The 20359-nt window shown below is 49.1% G+C and overlaps 1 protein-coding gene across 1 annotated transcript in view; it reads right to left on the reverse strand.

The window, feature by feature from the left end:
* Window positions 1-20359, reverse strand: part of LOC123025177 (ankyrin repeat and fibronectin type-III domain-containing protein 1-like) — a 146265-nt gene that overhangs the window by 585 nt on the left and 125321 nt on the right. The gene's annotated exons all lie outside the window — the stretch shown is intronic.

Raw genomic sequence — 20359 nt, forward strand, 5'->3', positions numbered from 1 at the left:
GCCGGTGGCGCGCGCGGCCGCGGGACGGGGGCCGGCGGCTCCTCGCTGGCTCCTCGGCGCCCCGCCGGCCGCGCTGCGGAGGATGGGCGTCGTTGCTTGGCTCCCCGGCCAGGTGGCCGCGACCTGTGGCGTGCGGCGCGGGGACGGGGACGGGAAGAGCCTCCGCTCCTCTGCGGGGCGAAAGGGGACGGAAAGGGGCGGAGGGGAGGAAAGAAAAAGGAAGGGGAGAGGGCAAGTTCTTAAAATAAAATGGAGCGGAATTCGGTGTGCCTAGCAGATGGATCGGGCGCGGAGCACGAGGATTGGAAACCTCTTCGTCAAAGGCTTCATCGAAAGGGTGTCCTCAGTGGGCAGCTGGGCGTGTGCGCGGCGTGGGGGCGGTACAGAGGAGGAAGCGCAGCCGGCGCAGCCGGATCGCCATGCAGTGCAGGTCGGGGACATTCTGCGCGGAACCTGCACTGCTTCTGTACTTTCAGTTTAGCATACTGATCTGGCCAACCTTCTGGAATTGTGCAAAAAAAAAAAAAAAAAGATACGTTTTAAAATCGTCTTACATATGATATTGCAGATCGTATGTTGTATCATTGGCTGGATTGCCCTTCCAGTCCTCCAGGAGCCAGGAAGGACAGGGATCCGGGAAAACCAGATTGATTTCTTCTGCAAAAGGGGAAGGGAAAAAGGGCAAGGCTTGCGTATGTCTGGGAGTCAAGTCCCCATTCACAACTGGAAGAGACCCTCCTCCTCCAATTCCAGATGTTTGGGGGGGGGGCTCTTTGTGGTGGCACGACTCAGAGCCCTCTGAACATGCTTCAAGGCACTTACACAGCAACATGCACCCCCTGAAGACAAGCCCCGGCCTAGTTTCTGACCACAGAAGAAGCTCTGCTGGGCTCTTTTCTTCAACGAAGCCCAGTGCCTGGTAACAGCACTGCAGTGTGGAGCCATATCCTCTGTTGGCAGGTACAGCCCCTGGGAGGCAGCCAAAGCGAGGAAATCTTGCTTGTGTGTATTTCTCTCGCTACGAAAAATCAATTACATCTGCTACCATCTGGTATGGCAGCAATTTTTAATTTGCATGATTTAACTTCCAGTAATGTTAAATTATGTGTTGGGTGTCTGTGTAATAGCCCAGCTATCAGAATGTGAGAATGGGAAAGGGAGAGACAGCGAGGAGAGACAGAGGGGTGGGGAAAGAGAGAGACTACAGGCATTCTCTTTGCATTTAGCTCTTGCCCTGATAGAGTTTCAGGAGCTGGAGAATCATCCCATTGCACTGCTCTTTAAAAGACTAGATGCCTTTTTAATCCCCAAACTCCACTTGACTCCTCCAAGGATGCAGGAATTTTCCTACAAAACCACCCTGGTCGTCTGCATGGTGCACCATGCGGTGTTTGCGCTGCAGGGAGCCCGAAGTGTGTCCAAATCTCTGCTCCCATCTTTTTACTTTGCTACTGATTTTTAAAAGCCTTATGGAGCTAAAACCAGGGGAGTCACAGGGTTAGATGCATCTGGGCTTCAACTGTAAACAGCGGGAGGGAATCAATGCACTCACATCCTGCTTGTGGTTTTCCTGTGGGTGGGTAGTCAGCCGCTGTGTGATCAGGATGCTGGACTAGGTGGGCCTTGGGCTGATCCAGCAGGACTTCTCTGTTCTCCGTGAGGATCCTTCTCCCTCTTTCCTCCCCACATTTGCTTCCCAAGGAAGCGCAAGCCCTGGCTCCTTCCACTCTTTTAGCATCCCGATATCAGGAGCTCCACCATAAACATGAAATTGATGGTGAGTCTCCTTCAGGTGCTTTTTGAGCTGAATGGTGGCATGTGGATTTATTGTAAAAGTAAAGCTATAACCAAAAGGTCCAAAGGATCAAGGAGACATATTGCTACTTTCCTGGGAGTGGTGGAGGAATGAGAAGAATACGTCCTCTGCCCTTTTTAAAAAAGTTTGCTCTTACTAGAAAGTTGTGGAATCCAATGTGAGCAGCGCTCTGGATTGTAGGCCTGATATAGGAAGGAGCCTTTATACAGGCGTCTGCTCACAAACCCATCTCGGCCTCCGTTTCCAGCTAAACTTGTGTGTTCCGCGTGGAGCCACTGTGGTGAGCAGCAAAAGGGTTAATTGCAACAGGGCGCTGGAGAGAAGACGGGCAGAAATGCGAACTCCACCGCTGGGCGCTGCTGCAGGCACTCGTTTTGAGAGGAGGCTGAGATGCCGGTCGCTTGGCTGTTCCCGTTTTGCAGAGTGACAAGGATCTTCCTGGGCTGGATCGCAATCCCCAGCCTCCTCTCCTGTGATGCAAAATCTCCTTCCTTCCTTCTTCCACAGTAGACCAGAGAGCAAAAGCTCACCAGGAGCCTGCTGCAACCCTTCTCAGGCCATCCTTTCTTAACTTAGCAAAGCCAGGTCCAGGTTTTGGGGGGGCCCTCTGTCAGTGAGTCCCCCTTCTCGCTGCTGTTGCCACCAGCTCATCCTCTTCCTTGCCAGCAGAGAGCCTGTGGGCAGGGGGCGGGCAGGGGTGCTCTGGCTGCCCCCTCCACCACCACCCTCTTCCGCACCTGAGCAAGAGGCAGGTGAGCACGCCAGTGGTGCAGGTGAAGAGGGAGGGCAAGGGCAGGGGGCTCTTCTCGGTGGGCTGGGCTGGGGTGCGGGGCCCCAACAGGTGCCTGACCTGTCACAGGTCCTGAAGGGGCCTCGGGGCCGTGGCTACTCTGCTTGGCCCGAGAGACTGGCCACTCCCAGCTTGCTGCGTGGCCGCAGAGCAGGCTGGCTGCCTTTGGCAGCTGCTCCCAGTTTGCGCAGCCTCACAGTGGGGAGGACCACAGGCCTGGAAGAGCGGAAACTGCTCTGGAAATGAAGCTTTTGTGCCATGAGACACTGGAAGTAGGCGAGGTTCTTTCTTTACAAGAAAAAAGAGTGGGGGAGAAGATGAAACGAAAATCAGGGACACTGTTGCTGTTCAGATGGTAGGAACTTATACCAGCCCTCCTCACCCAGGGTCCTCCATCATACCCACCCAAAGCCAGGATGGGAACCTCCTACTGCAGAGGTTTCCTTCCACTTTCTTGCAAAGCAACAAAGCAACTCCCTTTTCCTTCCTTCCTTCCTTCCTTCCTTCCTTCCTTCCTTCCTTCCTTCCTTCTTCACTTTCCATCCTTCACTAGTCACACTGATTTGGCCCTTCCTCTTCTTTGTTTCTTGCTGTTCGTGGATGGTGGGGAGAAGTGAGGATGAAGTCTGACACAAAGGACGGAAAGGCTCCCCAGGCACCCACATTGTTTATTATCCCCCCCCCCCCGCCATCACCAAAACAGGAGGATTGTCCTCATTCGCTAGTTTATTTCTTTTAAAAGGTGCTGCAGGGCACATCTTTTTCAGCCTCTGCCATTGATATTAAAGAATTTTAGAGCTGGAGGGCATCTAAGAGGTCATTTAGTCCAGCCCTAAATGCCCAGCACAGACATAACCACAGCATTCTTGACGGATGGCTGCCTCGCTTTAAAGGCTTCCACTGAGACAGTCTGCCACCACTTAGGCCATCTCTTCCGCAGCCAAACAGCTCTAACTGCCAGGAGGGATCTCCTGAAATCGGCTTCCATGCCAATCCATTGTTGTTCTGACCGTTGCAGAAATGGAGGACACAACTCCAATCTCCTTTTTGTGACACTGGGCTAGAAAAGCAGGACACATTTTTTCAACGCAAGCTCAAAAATGCATCAGAAAGCATGCATGCAAGGCCTCTTTCTGAGAGGGGAGGCGAAGTGTGGATTTTTCAAGTGCAAACACAAGTTTCAGAAGATGCAATTTTCGGAAGACCTGTCCCAAAAGGTGGCTTGCATTCATGTTCAATCTTCACATTCAGATGTTCAAAAAAAGAGGCAAGTTTAAGTCAAAAGGAATCAAAACAAGGTTCTTTTACCTCCCAGCTATTCCGGATTCTGTCCTCTGAGCACACGCCACTTCGTCAGTGCCCGTGGGGCGTCCGTCAGGCCTGTGCAAAGAGAGTAAACCAAGACCTCTACTGAAGAAGGTTTAAGGTTCTTCAGCAGCCCTAGTACCTGCTTCCAACAGTGGCTATTCGGACATCTCTGGAAACTGTACAAGCAGAACACAGAGATGAATTCCCCACACTTGTGGCTCTCCTCAGCATTTGGTAGGATGTGGCGTATTGAGAGGCAGTGTGGTGTAGTGGTTATGAGCGCGGGACTGGCACACAGGGGATCTGGGTTCTGGTCCCCTCGCAGCCATGGAGCCACCTGGGTATCTTCGGGGCAGTCACAGGCTCTCAGCCCAGCCTACCTCACAGGGTTGTTGTTGTGGGGACAGGATGAAGAGCAGGAGGAGCCTCCCTAAGTCCCTTGGAAGAAAAATGGTGGGATATAAATCCAATAAATAAATAAATATCATCAGAGATCAGTAACAGCAGTGCTGTTTGCTCTTCCTCTCAAACAAACCAACCACTATATGCTGAGCATGTGCAGTTTTATACTTTAAACTCAGTACCATCCTAACTACACAAAACGGGCCTTGCTTCTGCTCCTCTGATCACCTGCTGCTCTCTGTGGGGTCATCTGAGTGCCCCCCGGTCCTAGAATTGGGCCCCAGCGCCAAGCCAAATACCCCGGCTGCACCACTGTGCCAACACCCAGTTGGCACCAGGAGGCACTTGAGCTTAGATGCTCCCTCTTCGCTACAGGATCGATCGCCATGGCGAAGAACGGGAGACTGGAGATGCTGAGTGCAGGACTGGCCTCGCCACGGGAGTCTGATGGCAGGAAGGCCCACAGCGCCCCCCCCCCGCCTGCTCTGAAACAGCGGTGCTTGATACCCCTCCGTTTCTGATGGATGGATAACATTCAGATTAAAAGCAACCACTTATCTAAAACATGACATCAAAATAAAGAAATTGAAACTCGGTTAAAAACAGAACTATACTATGAGTAAACAGTACCAATCAATTCAGAAATAAAACAGGCCTATGGCAGTGTGCTATTTATATGGCACAGAACGTAATTGAGTGTTAGATTTGAATCAGACATTTGTGCCTGTCAGAGGATGGACAACAGAAAAGGGGTCAACCCCACACAGCCTCCCTCAACAGAGAATTCCAGAGCCGGGGGAGCCACCAAGATGTGCAGGGGCTTACCCTTACCTTAGAGCCCAGGTATCCCTTTTTCTCCTGCATGAAGCTATCCAGATACTGAAATCATGCTCACAGGACCGATTTCAAGCCTGTCCTCCACCCTCATCTTTGGAGGTGAGTCCAAAGAAAGGTCTTACTCGGTTGTGAGAGTCGGGCTCTGGAGCACCATCCCCAAAGAGGCATGCCTGGCAGTGCCGAATTTGACTTTCAGCACCAGATACAGCAGAAGCTTTTGCTGCCCGAGCCTTTTCATGCCCTGGTCTTTTGATTCTGCTCTTTTGACTCTGTTTCATGCTGGGCATTCTAGTGCAGCAGGTATCTTGAAGATCTGATGTTTATTTACATCTTATTCTGATTGCCAGGAAGTGCTTAGAAATGCCCTTGCACTGTAGCAATGTGAAATTTACCCGGTGCCAGAAAAAACCAAACACTCAGTTTGTGAGCCATATTCAGCCGGAGGACGGCCAGTCTGTCATTCCCAGAGAGAGAGGCCTGTGGAAGGAAGGCCATCGTCTTTCCCCTGATGTTGATTAGAACCAACAGAATTGTTTCAGATAAAAGACGAATTATGTAGCAAGGATGAATTTGACCAAATCTATTTATAAATTTAAGTGTATGGGGAATTATTAACTTTGATTGATTCAGGAGTTCTCCAGCGAGGCACAAAATAAAGGATAGGAGAAACATAGAAAGGGAAAATTTGGCACTGATATTTCACGCTGAAACATTTCACCATTTTTTGTGAGGATGTGTCATTTTGAGAGACATGATACCCTTTCTATATTAAATAATCATTTTGTCCAAGAATGCTGACATATTTGGGCTTCTCCATATCCTATTTGTGCTTCTTCATTTTATAAAATTCCTTCCACATTTTTGGATGACTTCTTCAGTTTCATTCCTATTCTGGGAAGGAAAGACGTGAATTGGACAGCATTAGTCTATCACATGTGAAAATGAATCTTTCTTTTTCCAAATATGTACTCTACTCTCCACATGCTTTTGCTGGCGGTTATGCCAGGTAAGCCAGGAGGGAGTTGTGGGGTAAGAAGATATAGAAATTAAAGGAATGTAATGAATGAATGAACGAGGGACCACGGCCTGCCGGTTCTCCCAGCCGGCCACATCCTTAATTTGCAGTGTAGTCAATACTCTTGCTCAAAACCCAAGACAGACATGCCGTCCTCCAAGATACTCCATTCCATTCTCCTCTGCTCCCGCTTTTGGAGCACTCCTGAAACAGACAACTTTCTGTCCTGACTGGGCTATTGCAGGGAGAGGGGGTAATTTTGAGAAACTGTTCTTGTGGGTTTTTGTTTCTTTGGTTTTGGTTTTTATAATTTTACAAACCTCGGGACTCCCCCAAGCCAACTGATACTCCTCTTGTGTAGGGTTGGTGCCATTTTGGATCGACATGCAAAGAATAGTTTTGTCATTAGTACAAAGGGTACACAGACTTTTCTGTAGCATGTAAAACTCACAAGGATAATTTGCCTGTCTTTGAAACAGACACTGACCCAATGACTAGAGAGAAGGAATGTATAAACATTTCATTTTAGCTCATTTATGAGCAGAATTTACCCAGTTAACACCTCCTGAAAGCAAATGCACTTCCAAATGCAATCTATGGTCAAAGTCTTAACATGTTTCCAGTTTGGATGTGATTCCTGGAACAAATAAATGTGATAGAAGAATGTGCACTTTTGAAAAATGTGCATTTATTTATATGCCTATTTTTTCCTGCCAGGAACTCAAAGTGGCACATAATTTTCCTTCTCCTTTCAGTTTTATCTTCACAGCAACCCTGTGGGGTAGGTTAGACTGAGAGCTATTGACCAGCCCAAAATCGAAGTTCAACACTTGAACAGCTACACCAAATGCAACTTAGAACCATCTTACCTGAAATACGATCTCTCCTTATGCACATTCATTAGGCAATCGGTAGGATCCACAGATTTTGTTAAATCCATTTCCTCTGTGTTTCACAGACTATCAAGCATCTTTTCTTCCAGCATCTCCTAGTGATGAAATCAGATTCTTTTTCTACCAGAATTTGTGCTAATCTACCTGAGCACTAATCTGAATTTTGTTTCCTTTCACTTATTACACTTCTATAACATCCAATTGAAACGAGGTGTTTTACACAGATTTAAAACTTTATAAATACAGTATTATGCAAAACAGGAAGACCATTTTGCTATAAACAGATAAGCAGATGGCAGGCAGACGTACCCAAACAAAATTCTATTTCCTGTTTAAAAACTCATTGTATTAAGGCAGATGCCTGGGGGTTGAAGGTTTAAACCTGATGCCAAAAAGAGAAAACTGTTGACACAAGGAAGGCCTTGCTCAGAAGCTGGTTCTTCCCTTAAGTGGGAGCCGCCTCTGAGAAGGCCCTCTCCCTGGGTGCCCCCTTCCAAGCCTCCCCCAGAGGAGGCATCTGGCAGACAGCCTTTGAGGATGAGCACAGTGCATGGATAGGTTCACGCATTAGCACAAGAGCACATTAATTGATGTGCACTAGTACTAATGGTTCGTTCAGATTAGTGCAAAGCCCCCCAGTAGTGAATAACCAGCCTGTAAATCCATAAACTCCGTGTGTTTCTGGAAAAGCCAATCCACTGTGGAATCTACAGGCTAAATGAGCAGAAATATTTCTGGACCGACTTTCTCTGTACAATAAATCAGGTACCAATAATCATGTGCTTTCAATAATTATTAAGATCTTACTGGTTCACCCTGGTTTTTTTCCAACCATTAGATTGCTTTAATGTTGTGCACTTTTATAATGATGGATTATTTCATGGTTTGCTGAAAACTGCTCCAGGTTTTATATAAAATGGGAAATGAATGTTTCAAAATAAATCAATAAATAGTATTTTTGAAAAATGCGTGCAAATATGTTTTAAGCAATTGGAAAAATGCACACATTTAAATGCATGTAATTTATGCATGTATTTAGGGAAATGTACACAGAAATGTTCATGGAAGAAAGAGAAGAGAAGAGAAGTCACAGTATGATGCTTCAGCACGGACTTTGGAGAGCCTCACTGAATTCAAGTGCTGCTGATTCACACTACTAGAACGGGCCACAAAAGCAATTGATCAAGTCAAATGAGAGATTCCTGTATCAAACTTCCTTGCAAACTGCACCCACTGATCTAGAAGCTATTCCCTTGTTACAGATACATAAAGACTGATTGTGGTTTCTTAGTGCAACAGGAAAGAAATTCAGCACATGGTCAAGGGAACTCTCTTCACTAGTCAGCAACCTGCAGAGGAAAAGCAGCTCTGCGAATGCCTTGCATGGAAGCTATAATCCCATGGGCTTACCCACAACAACCACGCCACCACCAAAGGGGGAAAATGGCTATTTTATATGAAGTCTGGAACTAACACCCTTTCCAGAGAGCTGATGAGCTCACAGCATACTCCAGTCAACCTTCTTTTCTGATCAAAGAAGTTTTGAAAGTCTGTTAACTGGGCAAGAGAAGTTAGTGCATGTATCAGGAGTGGAGAGCCTTCTATTTGTTGCTGGATGACAACTCTCAGCCTCCCTGGCCCATGCTGGTCTCTGGCAGCTGTAGGCCGGAACATCTGGAGACCCTCAAGTTGCCCACTCCTGTTCCAATGCCAAGAGAATGTGTCTCAATATGCAGAGGATGCATTTGCAAAACCAACTCACCCCTTCAATACATCTCTGTGTACCCAGAAAGCAGCCCGGAGCATGACCTGTGCAGGGATTTGAACCCGGATCACCCACGTCCCAGTCTACATTAGCTACCAGTGCGGCCTCTACTAACCCTCACTTCTTAACTTCAAGTGCTGGAATGGTTATGTTCCCTACCCCACATTCCCAGAACTGGCAATGCTGAACCAGCACCCAGACACTGGTCAAAAGCATCTCTGTCTTTTTTTTTTTTTTTTTTTTTAACAAGCAGTTTAATTTATATCCCAAATCTCTGAAAAAGAGGTAAAGATCTAAATGACTGTTCCTCTCTTCAGTCCTCCCTAGATTTCCCGGGTGAAGCAGTGATCACAGAGACAAACACGCAGCGTGCCATTGCGCTCCCCCCTCCAATCTTGGCTCTTTGTCTGTCATTTGTTCCTGGTGTACAGATTCATAGTATCACATTTTCTGGATTACTTCATAATTCCAGGGGTAGCAACTCAACAAGCAGAAAGCCCTAATCTGCCCGAGGACCCGGAGATATTAGAACAGTGGCAGCTGCAGGCAGAGAAGGGAGATTTGGTCTTAATGACTGTATAGTCCTGCCCTTGGAGAAAAGGAAATAAACAACACAGCTACAGTTGTTGGGTAACCAGCAGCTTCAGTCATCACATTAACGTGAGGTTCTTTTTGCTTCTTCCCTTAATTTGCTCATGACTCCTTTTTCCAAGAGCCAACTGTGCAGTTGCTGCAGGGGAGATGGCGATTACTGACGAGAGGAATACATGAACCGCTCTGCAGCAGGGATGCCTACCACGGAGACAGCAATGTGAGGACTTAGGACTGCATCTTACAGGATTAAGAGGCATTGCCGTGAGTGTGTGTTTGTGTGTGTCATATCCAAGTCGTGTAAAACAAAGTTCAGCTGAATGAAAAGTTTGCTTAGTGAAGTTTGCAAGCCTCTCACGATCATCACTTCCGGTGAAGCCCAATTAAAACAGTCAGGTCTTCAAACATTGGGAAAATAAAAAGGTTTTGGCCTGGTGCTGAAAAGAATAAAGTGATGGCACCAGGTGAACCTCTCTGGGGAGCGAATTCCACAATTCGGGTGCCACAACGGAGAAGGCCCTTCTCTGGGTAGTCACCTTCCTAATCTCCTTCCAAGCTTCCCAACTTGCCTTTCCTTAGATCATGCCCCTAGAAATACCTTCAGAACCATGTCCTAGTGCTGGAGAACTGAGCCCAAGGACCATTCCGTGTGGATACTTGGGGAAGAATTGTAGCTCAACGAAAGAGCACATGCGTTGCATCCAGGCAGTGCCAGTCTTAGTCCCTGGCATCTCCAGTCTTAAAAGAGTCAAGTGTTAGATGAGGAAACAGAGAATTTGCCTGAGACTGTGAAGAGTGGCTGCTTGTCAGAGTAGGCTATATTGGTCTTGATGGACAGTTGTATAACCTGGTATAACTCAGTTCTCTATGCTTATAGGAAGATGGGGAAGCTGCCTTATACCAAGTTAGACCATAAATCCACGTACTGCCAGCACTGACCCACAGCGACTCTCCAGGGTTTCGGGCCCTACTTGGAGATCCTGGGAACTGAAACTGGGATCTTCTGCATGCAGAGATAGTTGCTGCCAGTCATTGTTGACAAGATGAGCTAAACTGACCTGTGATCTGACTGTATTTAGAGCAGCTTGATGCATTCTTCAACTTGGCAGTGGATGGTGGGCATTTCTAAGACCACATCACCCAAAAACAAAACGAAACAGCAGTTCACCTTAAGCAGATCATTCAAACAAAAATGGTGGTTTCCCTCATTAATGTCCAATGACCCATTTAGTTCATTCAAAAGAGATGTATTGACTCCGTAAAAAAAAGCCACCGCCTTGAATTTACGACAGCTAATCAGGGCAGTGAAGGACAGAACATCTTGGAAAGCTTTAGGGTCAGTGTAAGTCAGAGATGACTTGACAGCACACAACAACAGCGGCAGCAGCAACAACAACAACTTCATTCGGGACTTCAGATCCTTTCTACTTGTCACTGGTAAAAGCACCCCCCTCCTGGATCAAATTCTTACTTCAGAGGGACTTTGGAGATAATGGAGCCAACTATAAATATGTGAAGAACTGAGGCCAAGAACATGCACCAACAGATGTTTTATTTGCCCTCCAGCCATGAGATACTGAAAGTGGATATCAGCAGTTCCAGGGTGGGGGAACAAAGTGAGAAATTATGGCTGTCTGAATCTCCAGGAAGCCTTTATCACTTCATTGAAAGAAAGAGAAAAACTTGGTGCTGCCCCCTCCTCCTTCTCTGCCAGGAATTCTGAAATGCAGGAAAATGTCAATTAATATATCAGCAAAGCTATAGCTTCAAATTACCCAACACCCTCATTGCAAAAGAGTCAGATCAAACAGGAAAAAGCACCTAACGCTTCAGTGCGATGCCAGCACCTTCTGGAACCTTCTGGTGCTCCGACAGAGCCAGGCCTTCCAGCGCTGAGACAGCGAGGGCTGGCTTGGCTTACGCCTGGGCTGGAAAGCATCAGCCATGGAGAAAATGCATCAGGAGAGAGGAAACCCTCCGTGGCACACTTGGCTTTGCTGCTGTGCGGGCGCCTGGCATGCACCGAGGCCAATGAGTTCATGTTCCAGGAGGGAGGGCTCGAAAGCCCCTTCCTAGAAAACGGACTTTTACACTACAAAGCAGGTGCGGCCAACCCTGGGAAAAAGGTGATGCCAGAATGTGAGCAGGCCTCTCCGAACACGTGCAAAGAAATTTGAGCCCTCCCTGGTAGGTCTCCACGGGCAACTCATGCCTGCACTCCAGGGAGAGGTTTGTTAAAATCAGGGCTGCGCACATCAACATCAGCTCTGATGTTCTGCCTCAGTGGCCTGTACAAACCATTCTAATGGAGATACAGATGTTTTTATCTGTTTGTATTTGTGTAGGTATAAACAGAGATAGAAATATCTCTATTTCTATCTGTTCCAATAATCACGGACTGTAGCAAAGATCTACCCAGGACACTGAAACCTCAAGTAATGGACAGTCAGTTAACAGCACTTTCATCTGTGTGTTTGTGTGTGTGTGTCTCGTTCTGATTTTTCATGTTTCACCAAACACAGTCTACATGCAGATCTAGTCCTCACAGTCTTAAGGACTAGAAACTTGCTGAAAGACAGGACAGAAAAGATGGTCTGAGGGTGTGGTGGAATGGCAGAACTATGAACACAGTTTCTAGGTTCAATTGTTAGCCCAGCCACAACACTTGCTGGACAGTCTTGGGAAAATTGCAACCATAGCTTAGCTCAGAGCATAACCCTCTGTTCCCCCCCTTCACCCCACGCATGCGCTGCACATGAGACTTTGAGCTTAAAAGCTTCGGCGCATCCTGTGTGTGGAACGAGGTGTGCTGGTGGCAGTCTCCACCCGCACTGTGCTGTGCATTCGATCTAGAAAGCTTTTCTTGGCCACCCGGATATAGGACTGGGGCTGCAGCACCCGCGGAACTGGCGAAACCCGTGGCCTCAGCTTGCTCCCATCTCCACTCCCTGTCGAGCCCCTTGCTGCCCTCTCCGAGGCCCCGTTGCAGGCAAGCAGCTGGCGTGGCTCCCTCTGCACTGGCAGTGAGAGATGCACAAGCTCAGCCTTTGCAGTCCAAGCGCTGAGAGTGCAGAAGCTTGGAGGTGGCACTCCAAAAATCCTATGCCCCCACCCAGTCGGTTCTGGAAGGGAGTAAGATTGCCCCTGCAACCTACTTAGCAGGGTTGCTGGAAGGGCAGAATAAGATCCCCCTTCTTGGTTGGCTTGTGAAGGGTTCCATCCTACTCTTCACCTGACTCTCAGGAGAGGAGAGGAGAGGAGAGGAGAGGAGAGGAGAGGAGAGGAGAGGAGAGGAGAGGAGTTAAAAACACAATATAGAACAGGAGTATGTGCTACTACCCTGGGTAAATGCAGACTGAGCCCTGAAGTTGATTTTTCAGAATGTCAGCATACAAAGCTGCGAGGAACGAGTTGCGAGGAGCCCGTGCGCTAAGCAAAGTCGCAGCACCTCCACGGCACACATGCAGGGCGCAGGGGCGTGACACAATTGCATGATCTGTCCTGATGGCACGTGGAGGGCCACGGGCAGGTGGATCGACCCCAACCATGGTAAGTTCTGGCTTGGCAGGTGGTCGTCTGCAGTCACTCTTGGTGCACATGTGACCTTGAGATTCATGCCTACCTGTTTCATGATCCCATGCCATTCCGATAATGGTTGCAACTTCAGGTGGGACAGGCCAATGATGGGGTGATTATTCCACATACGAGTGTCAAAGGAATGTTCAGACACCAAACTGGAAAGGGCCCAGAGGAGGGCAGCAAAAATGATCCAGGGTTTGGAAACACTGCCCTATGAGGAGAGACTGAGGGAACTGCGCATGTTCAGCCTTGAGAGGAGAAGGCTGAGGGGGGACACGTTATCCCTCTGTAAGTACCTCAAAGGCTGTCAGAAAGAGGAAGGTCAGGATCTCTTCTTGCTGATGCTAGAGTGTAGGACGTGGAATAAGCAATTGAAGCTGCAGCGACCCAGATTCAGGCTGGACATCAGGAAAAGCTTCCTCATTGCCAGAGCAATACGACAGTGGAACCAGCTGCCCGGAGAGGCCGTGGGCTCCCCCACACTAGAGACATTCAAGGTGAACTGGGCGGCCCTCTGAGAGGGATGGTGTGACTGGTGTCCTGCAGCAGCAGGGGGCTGGGCCTGATGGCCTTCTTGGCCCTTGCAGCTCCACTCTTCCCTGGTTCTATGGTGCACAAGCACTGGTGCTGGCTGATTGGGAGAGCAGGGTTCCTGCACTGCCAATTCCCCACATGACCTCTGGCGAGGGTGGGATGCTCATGGAGGGGCTGGAGCTTTGTGCCCAAAACCAGCTTTGCATGCCGAAGATCCCAAGTTCAATCCGTGGCATCTCCTGGTGTGGCTGGAAAAATCCCAGCCTGAAAGCCCAGAAAGCCATTGGAACCAGGCAGTGTCAGTGGAGCCTGAGCCCGAAGAAGGTGCCCTCCATGTTCCTAGGTGAGCAGCTATCTCCCAGTTTTAGTTATCCACTCGTGAAGTGGAAACGACTGGTGTTCTGGCCTGGAGAGGTTCCTGTTGTGCAATGTCAGAAGCTCATGCGCCGAGTGTGTTGCCGTGCCAGTTCAGTGGCAGCTGATCTCTTCTGCTGGAGACGTGTGCCCTGAGATGCCCTAATGGGAAGAGCTTCAGGAGCCCCCCACCCTTCGCAAGCTGCAAGGTGAGGCTGGGAATAAGCCGCGCAGCCGGGGTCTCTGCCTCCCGCTCCTGGACTTCAGGCCCTGTGGCACGAAGGCAGCATGTGCGCCAGAGCAGGGGCGGGGGGGGGGGGGGGGGGGGGGGGGGCGGGCGGCCCGAGCCCTCCTCACCTCTGTAACCTCTGCATCGCTCCCCACTGACATCAACACTGAGCGAGATCCAAAGATTAGACACACAGCTGGCTTTTACTGACACCATCGGGGGAAAGAAACATTCCTCTCGATGCCAGTCACTTCCTCCGAAAGGCATGAAGTAACCGGCCAGCCCCCAGGGCCAAGGCAAGGCAAGAAACCAGAGTGGGGGCACAGGCTGGGAGCTGTGCACCATTTTCTGTGGGGCAGCCTTCCTTGGGAGGATTATGACACACACGGACTGGTCCACGGAGGCACTGCTGACCTGCATGCGGCGTGAGCGCAAACTGTGGCAGTCGCGGGGGGAGAAAAGAAGGTTCCCCGCAGAAGTTCCAGGGCACGTTCTCCTCCGACCTGCCCGCAGAAGCCAAAGACTATGGGGTGGGGTATCCACCTAGAAAAGCCCCCCTGGAGGCCCTCCAGCAGATGCAAGCGCCAGTGCAGTCACGGGAAGAAGCAGCTCAAGAAAGCACCTGGCCGTGTGTACTTCGTGAAGGCAGTAGCGCTGTTCTGCAGGATGATGGACTATTTACTCCCTACGAGTCACTTCTGAGTCTCTGTTTTCTGCAGCGCGAAAATGGCCTGAACCAACCAGGAGAGAGCTTGTCTTTGTGAGGTTTCTCTCTGTCCCCTGTCATCCCCACTGTGTGAATGGGAGCCTTCAAAGCCACCCTCAGCTTGGCAGCCCTGCTCAGCCCCTCTAAGCTCACGGAGGTGGCTTCCCTGATGGAGCCCACCCACCTGCAAGCAGGCCTTCCATTTCCCCTCCTGCCTTTGACCTTCGCTCTCTGGGTGATGCTCACGCATGCTGCCAGGCAGGAGGCGGTTCTTCAGCCCTTCCCTACTTCAGCTTCTTGTTAGGAAAAACAAGCCCAATGTCAGAATTCCTTGGTTCAATTTTTGGAGCAGGGAAGGTGCTCTCTATGGAAAAGCATGGAGCTCAGGCCCACAGAACAAGGCTACAAACAGAACTGAACAAATTTGCAAATGCCGATTTGCATCTGCTCAAAAACCTGTGTATGTCTTTAAAGGAACCTGTCATCTGGACAGGTAAGGATAGAGAAGGCATTTGATTTCAGAAAAAAATCAAGCAGAAAAACTCAGAGGCAGGGAAAGCAGTTGCATAAGCACGAAAAAGAACAATCGGGGTTGTCACACGCAACAGAAAGCATCAGGGTCCCATGGTTTGTTTTCATCACGTGCCCATGGATAGCAGGGCAGCCAGGTAGATGGTGCCCCTAGGTTTCAAGCTCCAAATTAAAGACTGGGGCTCCAGCTCTGCAGCGCTACCATCTAACATTGCCTACGTGCAGGAGACCTCTTCCCCCCAAGCCCACCCCATGCAGAGCAAACCAGGTGTCCCAGGGAGACCCTTCCCATCACCTGTTACCTGAGCCAGAGATGCTGGGGAGTGAACCTGGGACCATACCTAGGGAGGCGGTGGGCTCTCCCACAAGGAGGCATGCAGGATCCAGCCCGTCGGCCACCTGAGGGGGGGTGGGCTAACTTGGAGTCCTGCACTGAGCCGGGGTTGGACCCGATGGCCCTCTGGCCCCTTCCACCTCCAGGATTCTGTGATTCTGTACTTGGCCTTGTATCATTTCTGCGTTTCATTGTTTTAAAGACTTTTAGATCAGCCTTTTTTGCAGAGCAATCATTACACAGCTAAGCATAATTAAAACTCTGGGGCATTTGGCCCAGTCCAGTAAAACACTGAGGCACACAGGAAACACACTGCAGGTTTGATGCAGGTGAAACCAGTTGCCAGGAGTCTCCAAAAGAAAAACATAAACTGGAAAAACATCTAGACTGAGCAGCATCCGCAGAGAGAGGGGGGGTGGGAGAAGTTGAGTTAAGTGCGGCAGCTGTTCAAGGAAGCTAGAACACCAGAGCCCAAGAGAAACGATGGAGGGGGTGGCAACTACCATCCTAAAGCAAACAGTCCAAGCAGTGAAATTTTGGGATAGATATTGTAGGGCGTACCTGGCAGGCCAGCATAAAATGCAACAGGCTTGTTTGGCTGAAACAAGCAGAGCCAAGTGATGTAGGCCAGGATGGAGTGATCCTTTGCTGGGACTCCGAGCCCAAGTCTTCCAGGTAACCCAGTCTCCCAGGTAGGAGCAGGAACCTCCAGAATTCAAGCACACCAACCAGCACACAGAATTTGAAATCCCAACCAAACAGGGGTTTTCACTTCAGTGAGTAGCTGTCACCACAGCATGGTCATCAGAGGTATAAAAAGGAACTGCACCATGTCCCAGGTTGATGGCCCTTTTGCTTGTGATCAAACTTATTCTTGAGAATAAATCCACCGGTTTCCTCTCCTTGTCATGCTCGATTGGATGTGCACACCAAGGCCAGTCCCCTTGTGTCCTTTAATAGCAACAATTTAGCAGCTTAGCCTGATCCTGCCTAATCTAGGAAGCTAAGCAGGATCGGTCCTGGCTGAAATCTGGATGGGAGACGTAAAAGTTGTGAGCCTCCCAGATTGCTTTGGCTGCCAACGGTATAGAAATGTAACAACAACAGCAACTCCACTGGACTGTCCATACAAGGATGTCACGCATGTTTAAGCCTTTGAACCATTCCCCACCCCAAAACTACTCTCGCACACAAACTTTGCTGTCATAGGATGCGGCTTCCCGTATAAACCATGATGCGACTCCTCCAACACGTCATTTCTGAAATGGCGTGAAGGGCGGGTGGGGCTGAAGGCCATGGTCTGTCTGTCTGTCTATCTGTCGGTCTGTCTGTCTGTCTGTATTTATTTATTTATAGATTTTCTAGGCTGTCCCTTACTGTGGTCTCGGGATGGTTTAGCAATAAGACAATATAAAATAAACAAAACACAGCATTCTAATAAAATTTCCAACCAACAATAAAACCCTAATTAAAACAATCACATCTTAAAACATTGGGAGAATGAAAAGGTTTTCGCTTGGCGCCGAAAAGATAAAGCGTTGGCGCCAGGCGGACCTCTCTGGGGAGCCAATGCCACAATTGGGGCCCCACCACAGAGAAGGCCCTTTGCCCTGGAATCACTTTCTTCTCATATCAGATGAAAAGACCATTCAGAGTTTGAGTGCTCAGGTGGGGGAGAGATGGAGGGCACACGCTCCACAAAAGCAGCTCAAAACCAAGCCTGCCCCTGTTGATCTGGGGCAGCTCCTAGTTTCTGCACCGATATATAATTTTGCTTCTATTTTCTGAGTTGTCTTTGATTTATTGTTTTGTATTAAACTGAGATGCTACAGCAAGAATGAGGAACATATAGGCATCCATGTGTTTTTGAACGCCGACGCCAGTTTCTCTGGAGGCAGACTTGGCAGGACACCTCAGACATGGTCCCTGCTCTGCCTCACTTCCTTGTCATGGTCCACGCTGCCCATTCAACTGCCTTCTCCCCCAGGATCAAGCCACACAACCACCCAGAGGGGGCTGCCACGCTAGGCTGCTCCTCTCGCTAATGACTTGCAGCAGGAATCAGGGACCTCCGCAGGATTGTGGGCACCAGTGGTACCCAAGAACACGGGCTCCGGACTCTGGGCTTGATGTCCAGTGCCTTCACCAGTGCCAGCTCCACATTTTGGGCAGGCTGTGCAAAAACAACCCCATGGGTCCCGTCCCTCAGTGGGCCTTCCCTCCAGGGCCGTTGTCTCGTTCCCGCTCCTCATCGTTCCCATTTGCACAGCTGAAAGCTGAGAGCCACGGGGCATCGTCCCATTCCTTGCCTATCCCGTTCCATGGTCCAACATTTGTCAACTGACCCATTTTAATTTCATCTACTACTTTTCTACACGGCCCAAATTCCAAGGCTTTCAGCGTGCTTCACACAGATTAAACACTTTTTAAAAAGGGTAAAGAATACAAAAACAGCTTCCATACAATCACAAAAGCTGCAAACAGACAGCAGGCACAGAAGCAGGTGGACATGCATCCAAACACACCAACGGTAAGATATCCCATGGCCCAGTTAAAAACTTTATATGGTGCCACTGCCTGCAAGTAGAGAAAGGTGCTAAGCTGGCACAAGGCTAGCTTAAGCACCCCTGAGAAGGACCCCCCCCCCACCCCGTTGCCCCCCTTTGCAGAAGATACCTGGGGGAAGGTCTCAGGTGGTGAGCACAGTGAACGGGCAGGTGCATGCTGAGAAGGGTGTTCCATGAGATTTGCACAAGCGCTATAAGGATCTATAGGTTAAAAAGGCTCCCTAAATCAGCCTTGGGAACATACAGGCAGTCAGTGCAAATGGGCCAGAATTTGTGCTCCATGTTTGCACTTTTCCATTAGTATTATCGGTCTGGACACAAAGTTTTGCATGAGCTGCAGCTTTTGAAGCAGCCCTAGAGTGGAGGTTACCAGAGCAAAGATGGCTGGTCAGGTGGCGTCACCAGGCTCTGCCCGGATGGCGCTATAGTTGAGCCACCAACCAAAGAGGGTGGAACGCATCCCATGCCACCGAGGCCACCTGAGCCTCAAGGGACAAAGCTCCTCCAGGAGAACCCCCAGGTTATAAACCTTCTCTGTCAGGGGACATGCATCTCCATCCCGAACAGGATGGATCCTCCCCCTCTGGTCAGAGCAACCACCCCAACAGCATCCAAGCCTTGCCAGGATCCCACTTCCATCTGTTAGCCCTCATCCAGCCCAGTAGCACAGCAAGTCGCCAGGCGAAGCACATCTGAAGCCTCTCCTGATGAAAATCCCAAGTATAAATAGAGCTCATACGGATGGCAACACGCTCCAAAACTCTGGATGACTTCACTCAGTGGTTTCACACAGATATTAAATACCATGGGAGACAAAACCATCCCCTGCAGAACCCAATATGGCCTATTTTTTGTGATGGATGCTAGACATTTTGATTCATTGGGAAGTTTGGTATTATTTGTGGTGCTATATAGATATTATATTGCTGTTAGATCTTGTATTAAGGAATCCTATTTGTGTTTCCCTTTCCTCCTTTCTTGGCATAGAATTCTGTTAAGAACAATTATTCTGCCTTGAGTTGGTTGCGCTTACCTCCCACACAGCAGAGCAATGTCTTGGCTTTTAGGATTCCAGTTCTTTATGCACTAACCTTGGTAGAAAGGCAGGTTACAAATCAAATAAATAAATATGAAATTCCTAAGGGGATAGGAAGGCTGGTGGCCTTCCCTCAGAGGCTTATTTTCAATCAGAGATGTCTCCTTTCATACCTTGCAGCAGAAAGTAACAGTTTGGGATGAGAAAACCAGGTGAAGTGCCTGAGCTTGACCCTTTGCTCCACTTTAAGTCTTGGCTTGAGGAATCTCAGTCCAGAAGCCAGACATGGTGATAATCCATGAAAAGCAAACCTAAGTCTTAAATAACAGCAGGAGTCCAGCTGACTATAGCTGAACGTAAGTTTAATATAACCTGAAGATAAAGGCATCCATGGACAATGGGAAAAGACAAAAAGGTGATTTCTTTGCTCTTTTGCAAAGAGTCAGCCTGACAGGGTGGCAATGAGGCCTCTTGTACAGAGGGCAGGCCTCATAGGAAGGGCCACCAGACAACCGGCCTCTAGATCAAGGCCTATCTGGTCCAAGCCCAAGAAAAAAATAACAGAGCATCAGAAGGAAGAGTTGGCCTTGAAGCTGCCCATCCAGAGCACCCAGACTGGAGACTGGTAAGGTGTGCTGCACTTCTACTTAAATCATAATTGTTATTTCTCAATTTGCATCTATGTGCATAAATTAGCATATGCACATTTTATGGAAATCAGTGGCTTGTGCCCTGTGATGACCCTGGGAACAGCAGTGCCTCAAAGGGTTGGTTGTGAGAATGCAATGGGATAGGCAAGAACCATGCAACCCCCCCACCCTCCAATTCCTTTCAAAAGGGGGGAAAGATGGGATATAAAGGTAATAATAGAAATTAATCGATCAAGGTAACCTGAAGTGTGGCTGCCCCAGGTGGCGAACCCTGGAACTGCAAGGGGAGGCCTTCCCAGGGAAGAACCCGCAGAAACATGGAAGGATGCTGAAAGGCTTCCTCTCCTGGCCTTCTTGCTTCCATCCCTCTCCTGCTTTGCTCCGCTGTCCTGAGCACTTCCTCACCTCAGACACCCGGTTTC

The sequence above is a fragment of the Varanus komodoensis genome, unplaced genomic scaffold (assembly GCF_004798865.1).
Source record: "Varanus komodoensis strain SLA01 unplaced genomic scaffold, ASM479886v1 scaffold26, whole genome shotgun sequence".
In the NCBI taxonomy this organism is placed as follows: Eukaryota; Metazoa; Chordata; class Lepidosauria; order Squamata; family Varanidae; genus Varanus; species Varanus komodoensis.